A 15930-nucleotide genomic window follows, 5' to 3' on the forward strand; every position below is an offset into this window, starting at 1 on the left:
CTTTCGGAACATTTCATCAAAATTCCTGACCACCCTATTTCCTTGTAACAAACTCAGATTCTCCACACCAACATCACTGGAAACAGGAAACTTCCAAAAACTATTGAAAGCCAAATAAAAAATGAAATAAAGAAGCCATTCATTAACAGACCAAGGCGTGCCCAAACCAGCATGTACTTCACTGTACTTTAATAATATTAGATACCACATATGGACATCTGGATTGCCTTATTGTCACCACACTCAACTCCTTCTTATGAACTCTTCACGTTTACACAGTATTCATCTGATGAAGGGGCAAGAAGTTACTCTGAAACGTCTTTACAAAGAATCAAAGAAGTTGTTGTCCATAAAAAGGTGTCATGCATTCATGTTGTTGCAACTTCTAAATGCCTATTAAAGACTTAACGGCTGGAATGTTTTCGATGGATTAGGAATATTACTGGAGTAGGTCATCATGTCTGTCTGTAACTGATCCACCGTGTCCTCTGTGTCCTTTGTTACCGATCCAATGTGTCCTCTGTTACTGATCCACTGATCCACCGTGTCCTCTGTTACTTATCCACTGATCCATCGTGTCCTCTGTTACTGATCAGCTTATCCACCGTGTCCTCTGTTACTGATCCACCGTGTCCTCTGTTACTGATTCACTGTGTCCTCTGTTACTTATCCACTGATCCATCGTGTCCTCTGTTACTGTTCCACTGTGTCCTCTGTTACTGTTCCACCGTGTCCTCTGTTACTTATCCACTGATCCATCGTGTCCTCTGTTACTGTTCCACTGTGTCCTCTGTTACTGTTCCACTGTGTCCTCTGTTACTGTTCCACCGTGTCCTCTGTTACTGATCCACTGTGTCCTCTGTTGCTGTTCCACTGTGTCCTCTGTTACTGACCCACCGTGTCCTCTGTTACTGATCCGCCGTGTCCTCTGTTACTGACCCACTGTGTCATCTGTGTCCCCATTTACTGATCCACTGTGTCTTCTGTTACTGATGCATCATGTCCTCTGTTACTGTTCCATTGATACACCGTGTCCTCTTTTACTGATCATCCGTGTCCTCTGTTACTGATCCAGCGTGTCCCCTGTGTCCTCTGTTACTGATCCACCGTGTCATCTGTGTCCTCTGTTACTGATCCACTGTGTCTTCTGTTACTGATGCATCATGTCCTCTGTTACTGTTCCATTGATCCACCGTGTCCTCTTTTACTGATCATCCGTGTCCTCTGGTACTGATCCACGGCGTCCTCTGTTACTTATCCACCGTGTCCTCTGTTACTGATCCACTCATCCACCGTGTCCTCTGTTACTGATCCACCGTGCCCTCTGTTACTGTTCCACTGTGTCCTCTGTTACTGTTCCACTGTGTCCTCTGTTACTGATCTACCGTTTCCGATGTTACTGATCCACGGTGTCCTCTGTTACTGATTCACTGATCCACCTTGTCCTCTGTTACTGATCCACCGTGTCCTCTGTTACTGATCCACCTTGTCACTATGACTATCAGACACGTGTAAATGTCCCCATTTACGTATGGAAGTGACTGCGTGATGAACTAAACAAAAATGTCTTGCCTTATCTCATTTCCGCACAGATAGACATGACCAGTTGTAGTTTCAGAACGCACTGAGCGACCTCTTCCACGCCACCTTTAATGTCAACAGTCTTGCATTAGGTTCCATTATTCAGTTCTGAAGCATGAATCAACACCATCACATCAAGAGACAAATCAGCTTAATGTGTTTCACATTTTCAAAGACTCATAAAACCTGTTTTGAAATGATTTTTTCTTCATAAAACCCCCAAATCCATTTAATACAGAAGTTAGTCCGGTTTCTCAACGAGATGCTTTTTTGTATCAACCAGATACGCAGCTTCGATCATCAATTCCTTAATATTTCATCTGTAATCTAATAAACACACTCATTTCCATTCTAAAATTGATCGGTCCATCTTTTCAAGGCGGGCTGGGCTGTGCCGGGCCGAAGCTCCTGGGTTGCGGCTCTCACACGTCCATGGCGAGGCATGCATGTTGAACGTGTTTAATGGAACTTCTAATAAGGTTAATGATTCGACAGGCAAAGACTCTCACATCGTGAACGATCATTTTGTTGAGTAGGGATGAGTGTTGTTGTTTTTAATAATGGAAGGGGTTTTAGAATTTTTTCGTCTTACCTCCAGAAGTTGAAGGAAACCCTTAAACGCTTGATTATTTTTTTCGATCATTTCCTGGGTAAGTATAACGGTGAATTCTAAACAAGCCGGGACGGGTTTTACTGGGATGATCAGTTAAATGAAAACCACGACTAATGTCCACGCACAGCGAGCGCCATTGCGCGGGAAGGAAATCTTTGTGGCTATTGGAGCGGTATACTTACTATATTTGTAACCGATCGGAACATCGCCATCGGACGTATCCAAAGAGGGGAATCGTAGTCTTCTGTTGCACACCAATTCAACGCCTGAACATATGTGTAAGTTTGTGAATGTGTAAGTGGAGGGATGGGTAAGTGGAGTGATGTGTAAGTGGGGGGATGTGTTAGTGGAGGGATGTGTAAGTGGGAGGATATTAAGGGAGGGATGTGTAAGTGGGAGGAAGTGTAAGTGGGAGAAAGTGTAAGTGGAGGGATGTGTAAGTGGAGGGATGTGTAAGTGGGGGGATGTGTTAGTGGAGGGATGTGTAAGTGAGGGATGTGTTAGTGGAGGGATGTGTAAGTGGGGGGATGTGTAAGTGGAGGGATGTGTTAGTGGAGGGAAGTGTAAGTGGGGGATGTGTTAGTGGAGGGATGTGTAAGTGGGGGATGTGTAAGTGGGGGGATGTGTAAGTGGGGGGATGTGTAAGTGGGGGGATGTGTAAGTGGGGGGATGTGTAAGTGGAGGGATGTGTAAGTGGGAGGATGTGTTAGTGGAGGGAAGTGTAAGTGGGGGATGTGTTAGTGGAGGGATGTGTAAGTGGGGGATGTGTAAGTGGGGGGATGTGTAAGTGGGGGGATGTGTAAGTGGGGGATGTGTTAGTGGAGGGATGTGTAAGTGGGGGATGTGTTAGTGGAGGGATGTGTAAGTGGGGGATGTGTAAGTGAGGGATGTGTTAGTGGAGGGATGTGTAAGTGGGGGGATGTGTAAGTGGGGGATGTGTAAGTGGGGGGATGTGTAAGTGGGGGGATGTGTTAGTGGAGGGATGTGTAAGTGGGGGATGTGTAAGTGGGGGGATGTGTAAGTGGGGGGATGTGTAAGTGGAGGGATGTGTAAGTGGGGGGATGTGTTAGTGGAGGGATGTGTTAGTGGAGGGATGTGTAAGTGGAGGGATGTGTTAGTGGAGGGATGTGTTAGTGGAGGGATGTGTAAGTGTTAGGATGTGTTAGTGGAGGGATGTGTAAGTGGGGGGATGTGTTAGTGGAGGGATGTGTTAGTGGAGGGATGTGTAAGTGGGGGGATGTGTAAGTGGGAGGATGTGTAAGTGGAGGGATGTGTAAGTGGAGGGATGTGTTAGTGGAGGGATGTGTTAGTGGAGGGATGTGTAAGTGGAGGGATGTGTTAGTGGAGGGATGTGTTAGTGGGGGGATGTGTAAGTGGAGGGATGTGTAAGTGGAGGGATGTGTTAGTGGAGGGATGTGTAAGTGGAGGGATGTGTTAGTGGAGGGATGTGTAAGTGGGGGGATGTGTAAGTGGAGGGATGTGTAAGTGGGGGGATGTGTAAGTGGAGGGATGTGTAAGTGGAGGGATGTGTAAGTGGGGGGATGTGTAAGTGGAGGGATGTGTAAGTGGAGGGATGTGTATGTGGAGGGATGTGTAAGTGGAGGGATGTGTTAGTGGAGGGATGTGTAAGTGTTAGGATGTGTTAGTGGAGGGATGTGTAAGTGGGGGGATGTGTTAGTGGAGGGATGTGTTAGTGGAGGGATGTGTAAGTGGGGGGATGTGTAAGTGGGAGGATGTGTAAGTGGAGGGATGTGTAAGTGGAGGGATGTGTTAGTGGAGGGATGTGTAAGTGGAGGGATGTGTTAGTGGAGGGATGTGTTAGTGGAGGGATGTGTAAGTGGGGGGATGTGTAAGTGGAGGGATGTGTAAGTGGAGGGATGTGTAAGTGGAGGGATGTGTATGTGGGAGGATGTGTAAGTGGAGGGATGTGTAAGTGGGGGGATGTGTAAGTAGAGGGATGTGTAAGTGGAGGGATGTGTAAGTGGAGGGATGTGTAAGTGGGGGGATGTGTTAGTGGAGGGATGTGTAAGTGGAGGGATGTGTAAGTGGGGGGATGTGTAAGTGGAGGGATGTGTAAGTGGGGGGATGTGTAAGTGGAGGGATGTGTAAGTGGAGGGATGTGTAAGTGGAAGGATGTGTAAGTGGGGGGATGTGTAAGTGGGGGGATGTGTAAGTGGGGGGATGTGTTAGTGGAGGGATGTGTAAGTGGAGGGATGTGTAAGTGGAGGGATGTGTATGTGGGAGGATGTGTAAGTGGAGGGATGTGTAAGTGGGGGGATGTGTAAGTAGAGGGATGTGTAAGTGGAGGGATGTGTAAGTGGAGGGATGTGTAAGTGGGGGGATGTGTTAGTGGAGGGATGTGTAAGTGGAGGGATGTGTAAGTGGGGGGATGTGTAAGTGGAGGGATGTGTAAGTGGGGGGATGTGTAAGTGGAGGGATGTGTAAGTGGAGGGATGTGTAAGTGGAAGGATGTGTAAGTGGGGGGATGTGTAAGTGGGGGGATGTGTAAGTGGAGGGATGTGTAAGTGGAGGGATGTGTAAGTGGGGGGATGTGTAACTGGGGGGATGTGTAAGTGGAGGGATGTGTAAGTGGGGGGATGTGTAAGTGGAGGGATGTGTAAGTGGAGGGATGTGTTAGTGGAGGGATGTGTAAGTGGAGGGATGTGTTAGTGGAGGGATGTGTTAGTGGAGGGATGTGTAAGTGTTAGGATGTGTTAGTGGAGGGATGTGTAAGTGGGGGGATGCGTTAGTGGAGGGATGTGTTAGTGGAGGGATGTGTAAGTGGGGGGATGTGTAAGTGGGAGGATGTGTAAGTGGAGGGATGTGTAAGTGGAGGGATGTGTTAGTGGAGGGATGTGTAAGTGGAGGGATGTGTTAGTGGAGGGATGTGTTAGTGGAGGGATGTGTAAGTGTTAGGATGTGTTAGTGGAGGGATGTGTAAGTGGGGGGATGTGTTAGTGGAGGGATGTGTTAGTGGAGGGATGTGTAAGTGGGGGGATGTGTAAGTGGGAGGATGTGTAAGTGGAGGGATGTGTAAGTGGAGGGATGTGTTAGTGGAGGGATGTGTTAGTGGAGGGATGTGTAAGTGGAGGGATGTGTAAGTGGGGGGATGTGTTAGTGGAGGGATGTGTAAGTGGAGGGATGTGTTAGTGGAAGGATGTGTAAGTGGAGGGATGTGTAAGTGGGGGGATGTGTAAGTGGAGGGATGTGTAAGTGGAGGGATGTGTTAGTGGAAGGATGTGTAAGTGGAGGGATGTGTTAGTGGAGGGATGTGTAAGTGGGGGGATGTGTAAGTGGAGGGATGTGTATGTGGGAGGATGTGTAAGTGGAGGGATGTGTAAGTGGGGGGATGTGTAAGTAGAGGGATGTGTAAGTGGAGGGATGTGTAAGTGGAGGGATGTGTAAGTGGGGGGATGTGTTAGTGGAGGGATGTGTAAGTGGAGGGATGTGTAAGTGGGGGGATGTGTAAGTGGAGGGATGTGTAAGTGGGGGGATGTGTAAGTGGAGGGATGTGTAAGTGGAGGGATGTGTAAGTGGAAGGATGTGTAAGTGGGGGGATGTGTAAGTGGGGGGATGTGTAAGTGGAGGGATGTGTAAGTGGAGGGATGTGTAAGTGGGGGGATGTGTAAGTGGAGGGATGTGTAAGTGGAGGGATGTGTAAGTGGGGGGATGTGTAAGTGGAGGGATGTGTTAGTGGAGGGATGTGTAAGTGGAGGGATGTGTTAGTGGAGGGATGTGTAAGTGGAGGGATGTGTAAGTGGAGGGATGTGTAAGTGGGGGGATTTGTAAGTGGAGGGATGTGTAAGTGTTAGGATGTGTAAGTGGAGGGATGTGTTAGTGGAGGGATGTGTAGGTGGAGGGATGTGTAAGTGGAGGGATGTGTAAGTGGGGGGATGTGTTAGTGGAGGGATGTGTAAGTGTTAGGATGTGTAAGTGGAGGGATGTGTTAGTGGAGGGATGTGTAAGTGGAGGGATGTGTAAGTGGAGGGATGTGTAAGTGGGGGGATTTGTAAGTGGAGGGATGTGTAAGTGGGGGGATGTGTAAGTGGAGGGATGTGTAAGTGGAGGGATGTGTAAGTGGAGGGATGTGTAAGTGGGGGGATTTGTAAGTGGAGGGATGTGTAAGTGGGGGGATGTGTAAGTGGAGGGATGTGTAAGTGGAGGGATGTGTAAGTGGAGAGATGTGTAAGTGGGGGGATGTGTTAGTGGAGGGATGTGTTAGTGGAGGGATGTGTTAGTGGAGGGATGTGTAAGTGGAGGGATGTGTTAGTGGAGGGATGTGTAAGTGGAGGGATGTGTAAGTGGAGGGATGTGTTAGTGGAGAGATGTGTTAGTGGAGGGATGTGTTAGTGGAGGGATGTGTAAGTGGAGGGATGTGTAAGTGGAGGGATGTGTTAGTGGAGGGATGTGTAAGTGGAGGGATGTGTTAGTGGAGGGATGTGTAAGTGGAGGGATGTGTAAGTGGAGGGATGTGTTAGTGGAGGGATGTGTTAGTGGAGGGATGTGTAAGTGGGGGGATGTGTAAGTGGGAGGATGTGTTAGTGGAGGGATGTGTTAGTGGAGGGATGTGTAAGTGGGGGGATGTGTAAGTGGAGGGATGTGTTAGTGGAGGGATGTGTAAGTGGAGGGATGTGTAAGTGGGGGGATGTGTAAGTGGAGGGATGTGTTAGTGGAGGGATGTGTAAGTGGAGGGATGTGTAAGTGGGGGGATGTGTTAGTGGAGGGATGTGTAAGTGGGGGATGTGTAAGTGGAGGGATGTGTAAGTGGGGGGATGTGTAAGTGGAGGGATGTGTAAGTGGAGGGATGTGTAAGTGGAGGGATGTGTAAGTGGAGGGATGTGTTAGTGGAGGGATGTGTTAGTGGAGGGATGTGTAAGTGGGAGGATGTGTTAGTGGAGGGATGTGTAAGTGTTAGGATGTGTAAGTGGGGGGATGTGTAAGTGGAGGGATGTGTAAGTGGAGGGATGTGTTATTGGAGGGATGTGTTATTGGAGGAATGTGTTAGTGGAGGGATGTGTAAGTGGGGGGATGTGTAAGTGGGGGGATATGTTAGTGGAGGGATGTGTAAGTGGGAGGAAGTGTAAGTGGGATGAAGTGTAAACGGGAGGAAGTGTACGTGGGGGATGTGAAAGACACTGTACGACATGCCTTCAATTCCATTACTATTGTGTTTGCATGGCAACAGAACAGAGGCCTCTGTTTTGACGAAATCTAGAAACTGTCCGATTTCTTTCAAATTTTGTATATGACATTTTTTGAGACTCCGACATCAAACACTATGGTTTTGTTTTAATCGTGAAATTGGAAAGGAGACCTCTCATTTCGCCTTTAAATACCCTAACCTATTTCATATAATCTTTAAAAAAAGCAAGGGTTGCGATTATGTCTTCCAATGCGATTGCAGGGGGCCGTTTGGATACTCATGTTAACATTAGGACAGTTCCAGTTAGCTGAATTATTTTTCAGTACGTACAAGATTGCCGAAAGGCTTATGTGACGTATTGACATTCGTCTTTGTACGGCGTGCGTCATCCGTTAGGCGAAATCGGTTCACAATCCAATTCATACATAAAATATGTCGAAAGATAGTATTTATAGCTCACCTGGTATGAAGTTCCGCGTTGAGCCAATGTCAGCTCCCCCAAAAGATCGAATGATCGGTCCCTAACTGACATGAAATACTCTACAGGTGGTTTGCCTAATGTTCTTTTTTCGCTTTTTTTAGTCACACTGGTCTTACTACATGATATACTAAACTGCTATAGAAAAGGTATATTTTGGCTATTTTGGACTTGACACGGTACATATGAAAACGACGGGGTGTTTTCTTTAAACAAAGTATTATTTTAACAATGTCTTATTTCATAGTGACAACCCTAAATGTACCGAAAAAATTATCTGTCACCCTTAATGTAAAAACTTTTACACAAAGAATAGTTTTTTTACATTAAGGGTTGTTACAACGCACAAGTATAAACACGTCTCTGTTGGCATTGTACCAAGGGACTGGGGAGGTCTTCTCTGGGAGTCTGCATCCCTCACTACCAAGTGTATTTGTGAAGTGACGAGATTACCGATTGTACAGAAATAAACATCAGTTTCACGAGATCTAAGTCGCTTTGATCTGGAATATTCTAAATCCACTAACACTGATACAAGATTCGTTGGAAGAAAATGTATTTGATAAAAAGGAATATCCACTAATTTCCGCACGGAGAAAACGGAGGGCCAGCAGCGCATGCCCTTCAGACTAAACACTTCATCATCGCTATATTCTTTTGGGAAATAAAAGACACTCAACCGCCACTTGAGAAGAATGACTGTTTTATAGTTATTTAAATCATGTTTGACTCGCACAACCGCCAGCGGAGGATATCAAACACAGATTCGAGAGGCAGACGTCACGCGCCATTATGTTACTCAAACACACATAACATTCCTCAGATTCCCTGTGGCGGTGTGCACGTGTACGGACGGTGAAAGGAAGGCGTGTAAATGCAGGGACAGTGTGTAAGTATACTGATGGTGTCCAGGTTTGAGGATGGTGTGCAATTTTTGGGATGATGTGCAAGTGTAGGGATGGCGTGCAAGTGTAGGGACGGTGTACAAGTGTAGGGAAGGTGTACATGTGTAGGGACTGTGTGTAAGTGTAGGGAAGGTGTGCAAGTGTAGGGACTGTGTGTAAGTGTAGGGAAGGTGTACAAGTGTAGGGATGGTGTGTAAGTGTAGGGAAGGTGTACAAGTGTAGGGAAGGTGTACAAGTGTAGGGAAGGTGTGCAAGTTTAGGGACAGTGTGCAAGTGTAGGGACGGTGTGTAAGTATAGGGACGGTGTGTAAGTGTAGGGACGGTGTGTAAGTATAGGGACGGTGTGTAAGTGTAGGGACGGTGTGCAAGTGTAGGGAAGGTGTGTAAGTGTAGGGAAGGTGTACAAGTGTAGGGAAGGTGCACAAGTGTAGGAATGGTGTGCAAGTGTAGGGAAGGTGTACAAGTGTAGGGACTGTGTGTAAGTGTAGGGATGGTGTGTAAGTGTAGGGATGGTGTGCAAGTTTAGGGAAGGTGTACAAGTGTAGGGATGGTGTACAAGTGTATTGATGGTGTACAAGTGTAGGGATGGTGTGCAAGTTTGTGGACGGTGTGCAAGTGTAGGGATGGTGTGAACCTCAGCAGTGTTGGAACACACGAGTCTGGTCATGCATATTGGCAGGGAAGTTCAGAGCTGTAACACAACGAACCAACTGATTCTGTAATTCTCTAATTGTTTATGTACATCTTTGTAACTTGGGGCACAGTTGGTACAGTTGCCTGATGCTTTACCAATCGTTATTACTTCCGTTCCTCACACAGGGATGCCGGAATCCTATGTACGGTGGTTCGAATCCAAGATTGACCTGATCAGTAAACCTGGTCAGCAAATACTCGTGATGCACTTGTGTTTTCTGCACCACTTCGTGATTACCTCCCTCTGACTCGTCTTGATCTAACTCTCCTATTGTTTAAAGCGGCAATAAACCCCGCCCACTCGTATAACATATAGGATAACGGCACCACTGCCACCTGGTCAGGATTCATACCCCAACAATGCAACTACAGAGGTCATGTTTTATGCAAATTATGCGATGCGATCCAATCATCGTCATGATTGCATTGAAGAAAGACAGACAGACAGACAGACAGTTTATTCAGTAGGAAGGCCACAGGCCCATAATACAGACAATGGTTGATTGCATGAACTACGCATGCCAAGGAAGTAGTCGATTTACGTTTCTCTTAGCCGTTGGACTTTATATAGACATAAACATGTGTTGTATACAACATCAAAGTTTTCTGATGAAATAATTTCAGTAAAAGATGTCACTGTTTGAAACTTGATATACTATTTAAGAAACATATTTCTTCGGGGTGAATAACGCTCACATACAAGTAAAACATGAAATTCATCTTCAATAAAAGATATACCATTTTCTATACAATATTTACACAATAGTTCAGTGTATGGGACATTTGTGTATCTCCCCAAGTCAACTGCATGTTTAAACTTGCTACATCTGAAACGAGTCATACATATTCTCAGATGTACTGGTATGGGGAGTGTAAGATATTTTTCTACATTTAACAGGGATTTAAAATGTTTATAATAAAAGGTATCAGATATACTATTGATAGAAATACACCATGATTGCTTAAGGTTATCAGATAATCTTTGCTTAAAAAGATGAATAAATATTACCACATTGCCAACATCTTGTGTTAACCATACATATCCAAAACCTAATTTAAACAAGATGTTCTTAATGTTAGTAGCCCATGTGGTGCGACCAAAATAGTCCAGTGATTTGAGCATTAAATAGCATTGGCGAGGCAGTCTGTGCTCGTCCAAACGCAGTAGCCTGCACCAATACTTGATGGCCCTTGTGAGAGAGGGGCTCTTCCGCACTCTCCTAAAACCATTGCATTGTTTGTTTGTTTTACCTGTATTTAGAAACCATTTACACATTTTATTCTGTACGTCTTCAATAATTTTACAATATGAGATGCCCCATAATTCTGCGCCGTAACAGACAATAGGCACAATCATAGCATCAAATATCTTAAATAAATCTTGACAGGGTATATTACCAACTTTCTTTTGTTATCTATATAATGTCACAATGGCTTTGTTACTCCGTGTGTCTTTAGAAACTTAATATCAATGTTTAAAATGCTTTTATGAGAAAGAAAAACTCATTTCTTGAAGCACAGAGAGAAAAACTGATAGCTGCAAGAGACAACCCAAAGTTGTTCTGGAAACTGCTCAAGGATAGTAAACCATTTAATGCAGTCACTCAATCAATTAATACTGAGCAATGGACTAACCATTTTATGTCTCTTCTTTTTAAGCAGGATCCTGCACTTGATAGCAGTATGTACCATATCCCTGACAATAATGATCTAACAATGAACATTCCTATTCTAGCACAAGAAATATCAAGTCACATAAACCAGCTTGGGAATAATAAATCCTCTGGGCTTGATGGTATTGCTGCTTAATATTTAAAGTCATCAGAAAAACAAATTACACCAACTTTAGTTATTATATTTAACAAAATCTTTGAGAGTGGTAACTTTCCAGATGTGGGTGTGTGGGTGTGTGTGTGTGTGTGGGGGGGGGGGGGGGGGGAGTATCATCTGCCCTCTGTTCAAGTCTGGTGATATGAATGATGCCAACAATTATAGAGGCATATCACTCATTGATACCATATGCAAAGTGTTTACATCTATTCTTAATGCCAGACTACAGAGGTGATGTGATGATAACAATATCATTGACGAATCTCAAGCTGGATTTAGACCCAACTATTCCACGACAGATCATACATTTTTTTTTTAATATTTATAAATATACTTGTAAATTTTATGGAAAATTATGGAGGAAAAACCGTCTTTGTTACTAAATACTGCCCAGTAATATATGCACTTATGTTTGCTGATGACGTGTCATCTATTGCTGATACACCTTTAAATTTACTAAAGAAGATCAATGCCTTGGAATGCCTTGGAACATTTTTGCAATACCACAGGCGTGAAGGTAAACTTTAAGAAAACTTAAGTTATGGTATTCAGAAATGGTGGACCCCTTAGACATTATGAAAAATGGAAATTTAATAGTGTATATATTGAAACTGTGTCGTGAGATTAAAATATACTCTTGCATTGAAGAAAGATCAATATTAATTCCACATTCCCTATATTACTGCATCTGCAGCTGCAACTGATACATGTGTCACTTTGTTAACTTGAGAAGGACCAAACTGTCTGGATATGTATGACCACATGAGCTTGTTAGGTCACTGTGTGGGAAACAATATGATAAATAGGGTCTGCCAAGTCCGCTCCCCCACACGTAACCCCCCAACAAGGGATTCCAGGCAAACAGCTCTTGATGCAGACAATTAGACAGCGCTCAACTTATCTTGCGAGCAGAAGTGTATGGATACCAAGGGTTCTGTATTTCCCCACCAGCGTCATTGTGGTGCGACACGAAATGCGGAGGTTAACGGAAGCCATTACGTGTCATGATACAAACTGGTGGGGGCAGAGCCACCATTCCAACAACAGATGTCCACTTTCAGTAGCAGTAGTTCCAGAAGTAACTGTAGTGATTTCAACACGTTTAAATTCATCAGATGCATCGACGGAGGTACCTGTGAATGGGTGCATATCTACCATGTATACATGTCATATCACCGCCCAGTGACGGAAGTACCTGTGGATGGATGCACCTCCACCATGTTTACATGTCATATCACCGCCCAGTGACGGAAGTACCTGTGAATGGGTGCATATCTACCATGTATACATGTCATATCACCGCCCAGTGATGGAAGTACCTGTGAATGGGTGCATATCTACCATGTATACATGTCATATCACCGCCCAGTGACGGAAGTACCCGTGGAAGGATGCACCTCCACCATGTTTACATGTCATATCACCGCCCAGTGACGGAAGTACCCGTGGATGGATGCACCTCCACCATGTTTACATGTCATATCACCGCCCAGTGACGGAAGCACCTGTGGATGGATGCACCTCCACCATGTTTACATGTCATATCACCGCCCAGTGACGGAAGTACCTGTGAATGGGTGCATATCTACCATGTATACATGTCATATCACCGCCCAGTGATGGAAGTACCTGTGAATGGGTGCATATCTACCATGTATACATGTCATATCACCGCCCAGTGACGGAAGTACCCGTGGAAGGATGCACCTCCACCATGTTTACATGTCATATCACCGCCCAGTGACGGAAGTACCCGTGGATGGATGCACCTCCACCATGTTTGCATGTCATATCACCGCCCAGTGACGGAAGTACCCGTGGATGGATGCACCTCCACCATGTTTACATGTCATATCACCGCCCAGTGACGGAAGTACCCGTGGATGGATGCACCTCCACCATGTTTGCATGTCATATCACCGCCCAGTGACGGAAGTACCCGTGGATGGATGCACCTCCACCATGTTTACATGTCATATCACCGCCCAGTGACGGAAGTACCCGTGGATGGATGCACCTCCACCATGTTTACATGTCATATCACCGCCAAGTGACGGAAGTACCCGTGGATGGATGCACCTCCACCATGTTTACATGTCATATCACCGCCCAGTGACGGAAGTACCCGTGGATGGATGCACCTCCACCATGTTTACATGTCATATCACCGCCCAGTGACGGAAGTACCCGTGGATGGATGCACCTCCACCATGTTTACATGTCATATCACCGCCCAGTGACGGAAGTACCCGTGGATGGATGCACCTCCACCATGTTTACATGTCATATCACCGCCCAGTGACGGAAGTACCCGAGGATGGATGCACCTCCACCATGTTTACATGTCATATGTATAATGTTATAGTGGAGACTACTTCAATAGTTTCTTTAAAACTTCATTTATCCCAAAATACTTAATTCATTTAATATGTTTTCAAAGTACACCAAAAATTCTATCTCTTTTGTCTGTTTATTATATACAGCAAACATTCGGCGTATACTTATAAATCCTCTAGGGGCAGGACCCGTAATCCCCAGCGCTGTCTATAAACGCCAATTAACACCTCCTTAATGACTTCGCCGGATCTTGCCTATATGTATGTACGTGGGTCACTGAGCTTGCACCACGTCACGTGATACATCTGTCTACAAAACCTGACCCAGGGAGACGGGGTCAGATCATCGACAGCAGGGGACGGATTGTAGGGCTTGTCATGGCCCAACGACTACGTCGACGATAAAGGGTCGCTGTCCGATTTCCTGCCTATGTGCAAGTGACAGAGTGGGTCTCCGCACCGAGAACATTATCCATTTGGTCCCGGTGCGCGTTCTGTCACGTGTTTACGAATACTTGTACCATTTCGACCTGCAACAATAAACATGGCTGCTGTCGTCTTAAACTTCACCTCTGAGTTTTGTCTTCCGTCGTCTCATTGAACTAACACTCAAGGACAAAACGTGCGCCCTAGGACATATACACGTCCTTTTGCTGAGTGTACTCCAGTCACCAATCTTTGATACGCTGTCAGCATAGATTCCTATTTATACAAATCCTGTCGTCGGACTTTCCCAAAGTTAGTTATGTATCCACGAGGTCCAGCATTATTATCTCCTCTCATAGTACGAGTGTCGTGATCTTATTTCATCATTGTGTACACACTGGGAATTACACGAGACCCGAGGCGAATGTAGTCTTACATCTTTGGTCCAGTACAAAGTTTTATGTCAGCTGGGATGAGACAGTTATTAACGAATAGCCGGAGCTATAGTCGTTAAAAAGATGTAATTTCACCTGACATTTTTTACAGCGACTGTTTCCAGTCATCACCCGTGTCCTGGCAGATCTGAATGACGGCGCTGTAAGGAGCTCGGGGCCAGGCTTCCATTCCCTAAAGACATGAGGCCAATACAAGGTTGCAACCTGTTAAACTATGTAACACGGTCACGCAGAATCACTCCCCACTATCACCATACATACCCTAAAGATTTTGATAATGGCAGGATATATATTTTATGGGCGGTAGATCGATGAACAGGATAGGTTTGGTGAGTGATTGCCCGTGGGTCTGGCTATATGAAGGTGTGGTTCAGATTAGGACGGGGCATGAACATGATTACAGCCTAAGCGAGAGGTGTTGAGTGATGACTACAGATAGGAGACTGGCAGCTTCATAATGTAATCTAAACGATCATATTAGTAGCGCCTCGTTCAACGCAGAGCTCTGCTGCAACGACCGTCTCCAAGTATGACGAAGTTGTGTTGACCCTGCACAGGGAGGTAGGTTCGCCTTGTTTGAACTGACATTCCCTGTCTATTACGACACTGATTCATATCTAGCGAGGTTTCAACTGTCACACGTCTTCATGAAGGATGTGGACACAGTAAAGCAAAAAGGCCAAGAGCCGATGTCAGTATGTCATATATAGTCTTGTCCTACTGCAACCTACTGCCCTGGTGATGTCAGTATGTCCTATCTAGTCTTGTCCTACTGCAACCTACTGCCCTGGTGATGTCAGTATGTCATATCTAGTCTTGTCCTACGGCAACCTACTGCCCTGGTGATGTCAGTATGTCATATCTAGTCTTGTCCTACTGCAACCTACTGCCCTGGTGATGTCAGTATGTCATATCTAGTCTTGTCCTACTGCAACCTACTGCCCTGGTGATGTCAGTATGTCCTATCTTGTCTTGTCCTACTGCAACCTACTGCCCTGGTGATGTCAGTATGTCATATCTAGTCTTGTCCTACTGCAACCTACTGCCCTGGTGATGTCAGTATGTCCTATCTTGTCTTGTCCTACTGCAACCTACTGCCCTGGTGATGTCAGTATGTCATATCTAGTCTTGTCCTACTGCAACCTACTGCAGATGTCAGTATGTCCTATCTTGTCTTGTCCTACTGCAACCTACTGCCCTGGTGATGTCAGTATGTCATATCTAGTCTTGTCCTACTGCAACCTACTGCAGATGTCAGTATGTCCTATCTAGTCTTGTCCTACTGCAACCTACTGCCCTAGTGATGTCAGTGTGTCATATCTAGTCTTGTCCTACTGCAACCTACTGCCCTGGTGATGTCAGTATGTCATATCTAGTCTTGTCCTACTGCAACCTACTGCCCTGGTGATGTCAGTATGTCATATCTAGTCTTGTCCTACTGCAACCTACTGCCCTGGTGATGTCAGTATG

The sequence above is a fragment of the Haliotis cracherodii genome, unplaced genomic scaffold, assembly GCF_022045235.1.
Source record: "Haliotis cracherodii isolate W230 unplaced genomic scaffold, xgHalCrac1.p SCAF_12, whole genome shotgun sequence".
Classification (NCBI taxonomy): domain Eukaryota; kingdom Metazoa; phylum Mollusca; class Gastropoda; order Lepetellida; family Haliotidae; genus Haliotis; species Haliotis cracherodii.